At 49.3% G+C, this 10,020-nt stretch overlaps 1 long non-coding RNA gene across 1 annotated transcript; it reads left to right on the forward strand.

Annotated features, from left to right (window-relative positions):
* Positions 1–7,396, forward strand: LOC102899495. Its single transcript, XR_002741295.2, has 4 exons — positions 1–588; positions 5,051–5,143; positions 6,085–6,215; positions 6,635–7,396. It is a non-coding gene; the product is annotated as an uncharacterized LOC102899495 (long non-coding RNA).
* The last annotated feature ends 2,624 nt before the right edge of the window (positions 7,397–10,020 follow it).

Genomic DNA, 10,020 nt, shown 5'->3' on the forward strand with positions numbered 1-10,020 from the left:
AGAGAGAGTTAGACATGGGCTTCCACCCTCAAGGAGCTAGGTCTGTCTGGGAGCTGAGCAGGGTGCAAGGGGTTATGGAAAGGGAGCTCGCAGTCAAGACCCAGCGCAACTCCCTGGCCGCAGGGAGGGTGTTGTGGGGCTTCTGTGTGGAGAAACATCTTTCGCCACAGCAAATACTGTTTTATTTCTTCATTCTCGTGTGACTTCCACAGACGGTTACCGTGCGCGGTGCTGGGGACACAGAGATGTCTGTGTGTCCCCGGGTGGGTGGGGCGCCAGAACCCACCGCGGTAGGGGGAGGGCTGGAGGCCGCGGGAGACCCCGAGAGGCTGCTCAGGGGCCCCTGCGGGGCTGCTGGCGCAGTTCGCGCCGGAAGGATGAGAGCGCTTGGCTTGGCCGGCGGCTCAGGGGCGAGTGTTTTGCAGAGAGCTCCGACCCGGGCAGGTCACACAGCTTCCCGGAACTGGCCCCAGGCTGAGGGCCGCGTGGTGGCCTCTCCCGGTCAGGGGATGGAGCTGTGAGCGCCCGGCGGGACTGGCTTTGAGGCCGGACTGGCTCCCTCGCTGCGAGGTCTTTCCTCGGGCACAGGTGAGGGGCCCCTGCTCCCCACTGCTGAGCGGGTCACCGCCTGCCCCCGGGAGGGGAAGGGCGGGCCGCGCGCGGTCCGGGAGGGAGAGGGCCCTGCCGGGGAGGCTGGCCGGCGAGACGCCGGGCTCTGTGCGGGACGTTTGCCACTAGAGGGAGTGCCACGTCGTTCTCCGTCCCCAGCACTGGGCTCCCAGGCCCGCAGACCGGCCTGGGTGGCAGCCAGGGCTCGGGGGTTCCTGAGAAGCTCACTCGTTTGCCCTTTTCCATTTAAAGGTTTCTCAGAAGCAGCCGGACTCGAGAATCCTTAGCGTTGTTTGGCAGGCATTCGCAGAGCCCTTGAACTAGGGATGCAGCCTCTGGCCTCTTGCAAACCTCTGGGGCCTTGGGCAGGGATGCTGGTCCCTGGAGAAGCTGTCCTTCGCTCCCAGCACTTGAAGACCTGAGAAGCGCAGGGAGCCTCACTTCTGTTTCCCTGTGCGGAGTCTGGTCTGGCCCTCAGAGCTGCAAAGGACAGGCCCATGGGTTCTGGAGAGCGGTTCCGCTCTATGATACCTGGAAAAGTAGTTTAGTGCCTGATGGGAGAGAGCAGGATGGGGCAGGCTGGCAGGATGTGTAGGTGGTGTTAGAGACCTGGAGACAGGAGAGCTGGCTCCCAGTATCTCAACATGGGGCTGGTGGAGCTGATGGGCACGGTGGGGGTGGTTAGACCCCAAATTTGGGCAAGAACAGCTCTGCTGTGGCTCTCTTGGCTTGGCCCTTAGGTAAAGGGCAGCAGAAGATTGCTTGCAGATGCCCCTAAACCCTGCCATGAGAGGTCCCCACAGGTCCAGGTTGGGCTGGCTACCTACAGTGGCTGGCTGATGGTTGCTACCCTTTAGAGGCGGGGCTAGGACCAAACAGGGTGTCCCAAGCATAAGCCCTAGGCCCTGGCCACTGCCAACATGGTCACTAAGATTTTGAACCACATCCCAAACTTCTGACCCAGGCCCTGTGAAGGGTGCAGGAGGCTTGGGGTCCATTTCCCCCTCCAGCATCGACCCCTGGGTCTGGGAGAGGGACCATCCTTTGCAGTCCTCGGGCACAGGCAGCAGGGGTACAAGAATGCAAACCGGGGGACTGCATGTTGCAGGAAGCTGGTGTGCCATCTGCAGTGGGAGTGGGTCAGAGCTGGCCTGCTGAGGCTCCTGTCACTGCTGTGGTTAATGCTGGTGATTACCATGGTTACCCGAGGCTGGAAGCTCTGACAGTCAAAGGCAGAGCAGGAGAAAGATGTCCTCTCCCTGCTCTGAGCCACATGGCTGCCTCTGCCTCCCTGGCAAATAGAAGAGCCTGAACCAGAGAAGTTATTCTGCCAGGGTTCAGCCGATTCGTGCATCACCAATCACCAAGCATTGGGGCTTTTGGGGGGCCCTGTCCTGAGCACATCCCATGTGAGGGAGGCAAAGGAGATGTCCTCAGTTTGCTCAGTCTTGGGAGGACAGGTCCTCAGGGAGCTCAGAGTCAGAGGAAGGAAGCAGCTAGAAGGACAGGTGGAGAATTCGGCACAGGCTCTGGAAGATCCAGCGATGACTCTCTGGACCCATGCTCCAGTGCCAGCCCGAGGTGGTGAGAGCACCCTCTCCAACCCGGGTGCTGTCTGGGGTGTCAGGACACCCGCTCTGCCACTGGTTGGGAGTCCCAGCTCCTGCTGGGCCCTGGTTTCCCCATCTGCAAAATGGGGTTAGCGGTTACTAATCCCTACCTAGTCCAAGTCTGTGGGGAGGAGTTTTTAAATGAGTAATTTTGTGCATTGAAATGAGACAACAGATTTCAAGTCTTCGGAGAAAAGGCCTTATTTATTATTATCATCAACTCATTGAGCAGAAATTCTGTTTATCTCCTTTGCTGCCTCTCCAGTGCTGCATGAATTGAGAACCATAATACCTCAGTGAGATGGTAGGGTCTGCACAGCTGCCCAAATCCTAGCCCTGGGGATTCCTGGGGGGCTAGGGAGGCCGGGCGGGACTTGCTCTGAGCTTGGAGGGGCTACCGGGATCAGGAGCAGTGTGCCAACTCCAGGGCCGAAGGCTACAGTGGGAATCTGCAGGTTCTCAAGCAGGGTGCCTAGCTGGAGTTGTGAGAGCTGGGGCGAAGGAAGCAGGGGCTGGTGGGTGGAGGAGGCTTGCTCTGAAGCTCTTTCTCTTTGGTTCATTATCATTATATGCTCATTTTAAAAATGAGAAAATGCAGATATGCCAAAAGAGAGAGAGAATGAAGAAAGAAAATTAAATCACTTATGTTAAATTAATTAAATTCTGATACTCTGTTCTGGTAAGGAGTATCGCGTAGAAGGTCTCCGTAAGTGGCTGAGGGAATGAATGAACTCAGGTGACTGTAAACTGTCTGATAGATACCTGCCAGGCTTTTGAAAAAGAAAGATTTTTTTTTTCCAGAGAGGTTTTAGGTTCACAGAAATATTGAGCAGAAGGTACAGAACCTTGCCATGTACCTCCTATGCCTACACGTGCATAGCCTCTTCTGTTATCAACACCCCCCACTAGAGTGGCACATTTGGGCAATCAATGAACCCATATCGACACATGGTTATCACCCAAAGCCCATGGTTTACATCAGCGTTCACTTTGCTATTGTACATTCTATGGATTGGGACAGGCATCTGCCATTCCGGTGTCATATGGGGTATTTTCACAGCCCTAAAAATCCTCTGTGCTCCATCTCTCAGACATTTTCCTCTCCGCACATCTGCACGTCCAAGCACTCCCCCATTATATTAATATCTATAGTTTTCAAGATAGGAGTATGCTCTACACATTGATGGGAAACCTGTTTCCCCTCTGAAAAATGAAATGGGGATAATAAGCACGAAACACCCCCGTCTCAATAATTTGGATCGGACCGCTGACGTCTTTGTGTTATTTGGCTATGGTCATGAGGCTGAAGTTAGGAAGGACAAGGATAGAACATGAGGAAGGACAGAGTCCCTCTAAGGCTGGGCGGGAGAGGAGACCAAGAAAGGCAAATGGTGGCACAGGACGTCCCTTGGGGACACAGTGCATTGCGTACCACTGCCCTCTGCAAGAGCTGTGTCTGCCCCCAGGTATGCATCTCTGTCTTTACTTCCTTCTCCGGAGTTCCTTGCTCCTTGAGGGAGGTCAGTCACCGAAAAAAAAAAGATGCCTGTTGGGGTAGATATATATGTGTCTCATATATGTGTCCTGATGCAAACCCAGGAATTACACCATGAGCTAAAAAAAAAAAAAATCCTGCCCAGGGCTTCCTGCATTGGTAACAAATCAGCAGGTGTCCCCTAGTGTGTCTGAGGACCTTCGTGCATGTGGAGGAGAGTTCCTGATGTCTAAATCTGTCCACAGCACTTCCTCTGTCTTATCTGTGCTGACAGCTTCTTTTTCATCTCCGAGGGTCTGGATCCCAAAGCCCTTTGACCACTGGGCTGCGCTTGAAGGACTCTCCACTTCCTCAGTAAGCCTCTGGGCTCACACATCCTATCTGTATGGGCCAGACTCACGCGGTGGCCCACGCCGATGGCTGCCGGAGAAGGTGGAAGCAGTGCTGTCCCAGCAGAGCAGCGGCCTGCCAAGCAGGTGGTCACGACGACATGAGCACAGAAGTGGGGCACACAGTCCTCTTGCTCCTGGACAAGACTCCAGGGGCGTTTGACTGATTGCACACAGGCTCTGGGTCCTCCCGTGAGGATACACACCTTGCATTTCCCTGAAGGTGTGGCTTTGCTCATCACCCAGGGTCTATCCCCAGCCATTCAGCTGGCTGTTTAGGGAGAGGTACTGTTTGGTCCTGAAAATCATGGCTCCTGATGTCCCTGCTCTTAAATTTCTTCTGTAAGATCTTATGTCTTTTCTACCTCAGGTGATGTGCCTGAGGGCTCTGTGGTTCGCCTCATTACCATCACATTTCCTCCTGGCCTGACCCGTGTTGGTGGCAGGGAGCAGCGGCGACAGAGAGCTGGCTTGTTGGAGGAAGGGCTGGCCTCAATTAATGACGAGAAACTGAGCTGAGGCAAATGTAGAGTTCTCCCGTCAGGCCTCCCCTCCTCAAAGGACTGCACAGATACATGCACACGGGAGGCTGGAGACGCTGCTCAGGGTCCGGGTCACATCACGCCTTTCTCTGCTTGCTAACCAGAGCTGCTGACCCCTCCTCTTCGACCTGTGCCCCTCCCTCCCTGCTCACCAGGCACCTGTCGCCCTGGCCTGTTTGCATCAGGCCTTTCCCGCCCAGCTGCTTCCTCAGGGTCCCTCTCTTCTGGGCCAGCCCTCTCCCCAAGCTTCAGGAATCCACCTCTTCAGAGAAGCTTCCCGGCCACTGTCTGAAGTAGCTTTCCCTTTTCCCTCCTCATGTTATCAATGCCTTTTCTTTTTAATAGTATGTATTTCAATTTTCTTATTTTTTGGCCTCTTTATTTCCTTATTATCTGTTTCTCCAGGTAGCCTCCAGGAGAGCCGGGACCTTGTATGTGAATTTTGTTTATCACCGTATCCCCAGCATAGCAGGATGCAAGTCTTATAATAAGTGCCCCGTAAGTAGTTGATTGATGAACGGTTTAGCAACACATGTAAGAATGTCTTGACTCTAGGTGATTTTAAGCTCAATCTGAGTAAGACATATGACCTGTCATTCTCTGGTTGATCCTTACTTGGAATGAGGGGGAGGACCTCCCCACTCTGTTACACAAATGTTGTAGCTTTGGAGCTCTGAGCACAGTGCTGAGGTTAGAGCATAAGTAGCATGTTAACAAAATGGCACATGCCTAGGGGAAATTGTGACTTGGAACCATAGACTTTGAGGACAGTAAACTTAGGGTCTTTCACTTGGAGAAGGGAAGGCTATCCCTAAGGATACCTACGAGCTGTACACAGATATCCCAGACACATTGTAGAAGAAGAGTGTATGTGTAGGGTGGGTTGCCTGGAAGGCAGTGATCTCTTCCTCACTGGAGGTGTTACTAAAAGCTTCCCTTGGTGCGGACGTAAGACTAGATGACATTTAAAGTTGCTTTCAGTCTGAAGTGTCCACATATATCAATGTGATTTTGGAGGAGCCTGGGTGGTTCAGTCAGTTGAACATCTGACTTTGGCTCAGGTCATGATCTCACGATTTGTGGGTTTGAGCCCCATGTCGGACTCTGTGCTGACAGCTCAGAGCCTAGAGCCTGCTTTGGATTCTGTGTCTCCCTCTGCGCACGTGCTCTCTCTCTCTCAAAAAGAAATAAATATTAACAATTTTATAAATGTGATTTTGAAATGTTTTTGTTGAACTGTTCCAACCAGCCCAGGGCAGGTAGGAAGAGCAAGCTATTCCTATACCTACTATTCCTGAAGTAGTTTCTGGCCCTGTAAGTGTGTGTGTGTGTGTGTGTGTGTGTGTGTGTGTGTGTGTGTTTGCGTGTGTGTAATTGCGGTGGACTGGATTCTTGTTGAACAAATATTCACTCAATATTCACTCTCTCTTCCTCCTTAGGATGGCATATACTTATATTTACCTGCCTCACTCATTTTGGGCATGGCCATGTAACCGGGTGCACAGAAGCGGGAGTGTACTGAGGCTTTGAATGTTTGTTTAGCCTCTGGAGCTCCTGCCTACTTCATGATGTAAGTACGTCCAGGGTAGCCATAGTTCCAGGATGAAGAGACATGGGGAAAGCAGACCTGACCCAAGCCCAAATGAGTCCAGCCAACTCACAGACCCATTACTGAAAAGAAATAAATGCCTGTTGTAAGCCACTGAGATTTTGGGATTATTTGTTACACAGCCTTATCATGGAAAAGCTGACTAACAAGTGTTCATGGTAGTCTTTACAGGGAACTAGTCCAATACTCAGGCCTTTTCACAGAGGGCTTCAGGATGGAGGCACCTGCTCTGTTGCATGTCATTAAGGAATCAGGTTTTAGTAAATAGTTCCTCCCCCTTTTAGACTCCGTTCCCTGACCTCTTCCTCAAGTGCATATCTCCCCCCCTCTTTAGGACAATTAACCACATTCACAAAATTCCACCTCCTCCTCCTCTACAGGCCACTTCTGCAGGCTCTCAGAACTGTCTGTCTTTGACAAGGGCTATCCTTGTTGTGGGAGGCCCTCAGCTTTCCGAGGAGGTTGGAAAGAATGGAGCTCAGAGAAATGGAGGGGCCCCCGCAAGCTGCAGCAGCAGGAGGCAAAGGAACCAGCAGCAGGGCCCTCTGGAAAGATCGGAGGAGGCATGTAGCTGAGTGCTCACACAACGTGAGGATGTCGCAGCTCCAAACCAGGGTGTTCTCTGTGATGTCAGGTGAGCAGCAACTTAAGTGCCTCTACCTCCAGCGTATCCAGCACAGACACGCTGAAAGTGGCTGTAAAATGCCTTTGACTCTTATCTCTCTTGCATCACCCTCTGAAATGAAATCTCAAACACTTTCGCAGGGTTTGATGCAGAGAACAGTAAGCAGATAGAGGTTCAGGCAGAAACAGAACAGGAGTCAAAAGCCCTGGAGAAAAGCATGAATGGGCTTGGAGAGGACAAATAAAATAGCAGAGACATTTATACGGGTCTCCCCTACCTCTCAGAACAAAACAATTATGAGATAAGAGAGGCATGGATGGGAGGAAATTCTTTCATTTTTCACATTGCAAGCTGGAGAGATCCAATAGCCTGTTTATGAAGAACAATAAAGAAGATACATGAACTCAGTAAAGAGGTTGTTACAAATATATCTGGTGGTTTTGAAAGGCCAGGGTTTTCTCCCCGCTTTTGGATAAAGCTGTCAGCTAAGTATTAAAAGATTTTTTTTTTTGCTTTGCTTTTTTTGTTGTTTTTTATTTATTTTATTTTTTTATTTTTTTTTTTCAAAAAGCAATAACTGGCACCAGCAGTTTGTTACAATTGGCAGGAAGAGTTATCACTTTTATTTAGGATTTGGAAATGCAATCAAAGAAGGGCAGATTGGAGCTTGAATTAAATGAAGCTTAAACAGCAAAAAGAAAAATCTCTGCTGGTCTTTTAAACAAACAAACACAAAAATTATAGCTCCTTGTTGTTAATTTGAGCTGTAAAACATTTGACACTCATACTTGATAAAACAGTGCCAAACAGAACGGTTGCTACTTTTTTTGTGTTAGGTACTGAACGTTCTGATCACTTTTACGAGGAAAAAAAAAAACCCTTGTTTTTAGAAACTCTTTGGTGGGACCTGACTAGCTTATTGCACGAGAAATCACAGTGAAGACTCATTCTGTTGGCTTTAGGGGGAAATTATTTCTTCGAGGATACTTTCCACAGACCAAAAAGCTGGGAGGATCAGTTACACTTAGCTACCTGTTTTCACGTTTCTTGTGTTTTGTAATTCCTGAATACCAAATTACCCCCTGAGGTCATGGTAGCTGGGAGTATGACCCTGCCTATGACTTGTCCTCACATAATTATTTCAATGTTTTGTGATTCAATCTGATCCAGGAAGTCGTCATATTAGCTAGTAACTTCCTTATCTATATCACAGCTCTGAGAATCAGCACAGAAACATAAGGTTCCCCTGAGAGGATAAGAGAGATGTCACAGTGGTTGCTCTACATCTCGAGCATTTTACCCAGAGGTCTCTGGACTCGTTCAAGATTCTTAAACCGCAGCAAGAGTAGCAGGCTGGTTTTAAAACCCGGAATGAATTAGAAGTGAAGAGAGGTCCTTTTATGGGCAGGGATGGCGACTACCAGTGGTAGACAGTAAACAATCTGGTAATAAGGGACAGAAATACTACAAAACAGACGCAAACCCACAGAACTCAGTGCTTTGGTTGGATTTAGAAAAGGGGTAAATACTTTGCCAAGTATGATGGTTAATTTTATGTGTCAACTTGATGGACCGCAGGGTGTCCTGTTATTTGGTTGGACATCATTCTGGGTGTATTCTGGGCATGTGAAGGTTTTGGGATGAGATTAACGTTTGAATCAGTAGACTGAGTAAAGCAGATTGCCTTCTTCAACATGGGTGGGCCTCATCCAATCAGTTGAAGGCCTGAATAGGACAAAACGCCTCACCCTCCCTTGAAGTAGGAGGAACTCTTTTCTTCCTGACTGTCTGTCCTGACTGGGACATTTGCCTTTGCCTATCTTTGGACTTGGACTCAGACCGAAACGTATACCATCTGTTCTCCTGGTTCTCTGGCCCCTGGGCTTGGAGTGGCATTACACTCTCCTGGGTCTCCAGCTCATCACCTTACAGATCTTGGCATTTAGCCTCTATGAGTTCAGGAGCCAATTTCTTATCATTCTTTATAATACCTCTATCTCTATCCTTATCTTTATGTATCTCTCTCTGTATATATATCACCCTGGATCTGCCTGGAGAACCCAGACTAATACTCCAAGCCTTGCTTTGGTCTTGGGGCTCCATGTGATTGAATTGAAGGCACCCAGCCTGTGTCTTGAAGGGAAGGCACAGGGCTTGTCTTCCTTGCCACTTGAGTCTCAGATCAGTTGTCCCCTCCCCTGGACTCTGCCAGCGCTGGGACCCATGTCTGTTCTGCCTGCTCAAGGTCGTACCTAATGGTTGCAGATTTGAGTATCACTCCACCTTCCAGAATACAAGCTCTAAGGGACTCTGAGCAGCTTGTTTTTTTGCTTCCTTCCTGGCCCACACGCAGTGAGTTGTCTCCCACAAACACTGTGGAATAAATGAATGTTCTCTACTCCCTTCCACAATGGTACTGAATAGAAATAGCTTAAGAGTTTTTTCATAGCTAAAAAAATTTTTGAAAAGTGTTAGTGTTTAGAGAGAAAACTCTCCAGCTTTGTAAACATGCCTACCTTATCCCCCAGCACCCTTCTTCACCTCTCCCAACACCACTTATTACCCTTTAGTGTGAAATGGTGCACACGGCACATTCGGTTATAGCAAAAGATGTGGTACGAAGAAAGAATGTAAATTGAATCTTATTTTCTCAATGAAACAATACTATAATAAGGGTTATATCCCTTATTCATATTTTTTGTAGAAACGCTTGATAGTTTTTTTAAAATTTTTTTTAACGTTTATTTATTTTTGAGAGAAAGAGACAGAGCATGAGGGGGAGAGGGACCGAGAGAGAGGGAGACACAGAATTGGAAGCAGGCTCCAGGTTCTGAGCTGTCAGCACAGAGCCCAGTGTGGGGCTCGAACTCACAAACCGTGAGATCATGACCTGAGCTGAAGTCAGATACTCAACTGACTGAGCTACCCAGGTGCCCCAGAAACACTTGAGAGTTAAATCCTGAAGTATATGTTAGCTTGGAACCAGAGCTACAATTGAATTCTGCTTCTTCTAGAAGCTTTGTAACCTTGGGCAAGTCCCCTAGCCTCTGTGGATGTCAGTTTCCTCCTTGACTAAATAGGGAAGAGTACAGCAGCTGTGGGGGTTAAAGTCAGTAATGTATGTAAAGTACCTTGTGCTCT

The sequence above is a fragment of the Felis catus genome, chromosome A3, assembly GCF_018350175.1.
Source record: "Felis catus isolate Fca126 chromosome A3, F.catus_Fca126_mat1.0, whole genome shotgun sequence".
Lineage (NCBI taxonomy): Eukaryota > Metazoa > Chordata > Mammalia > Carnivora > Felidae > Felis > Felis catus.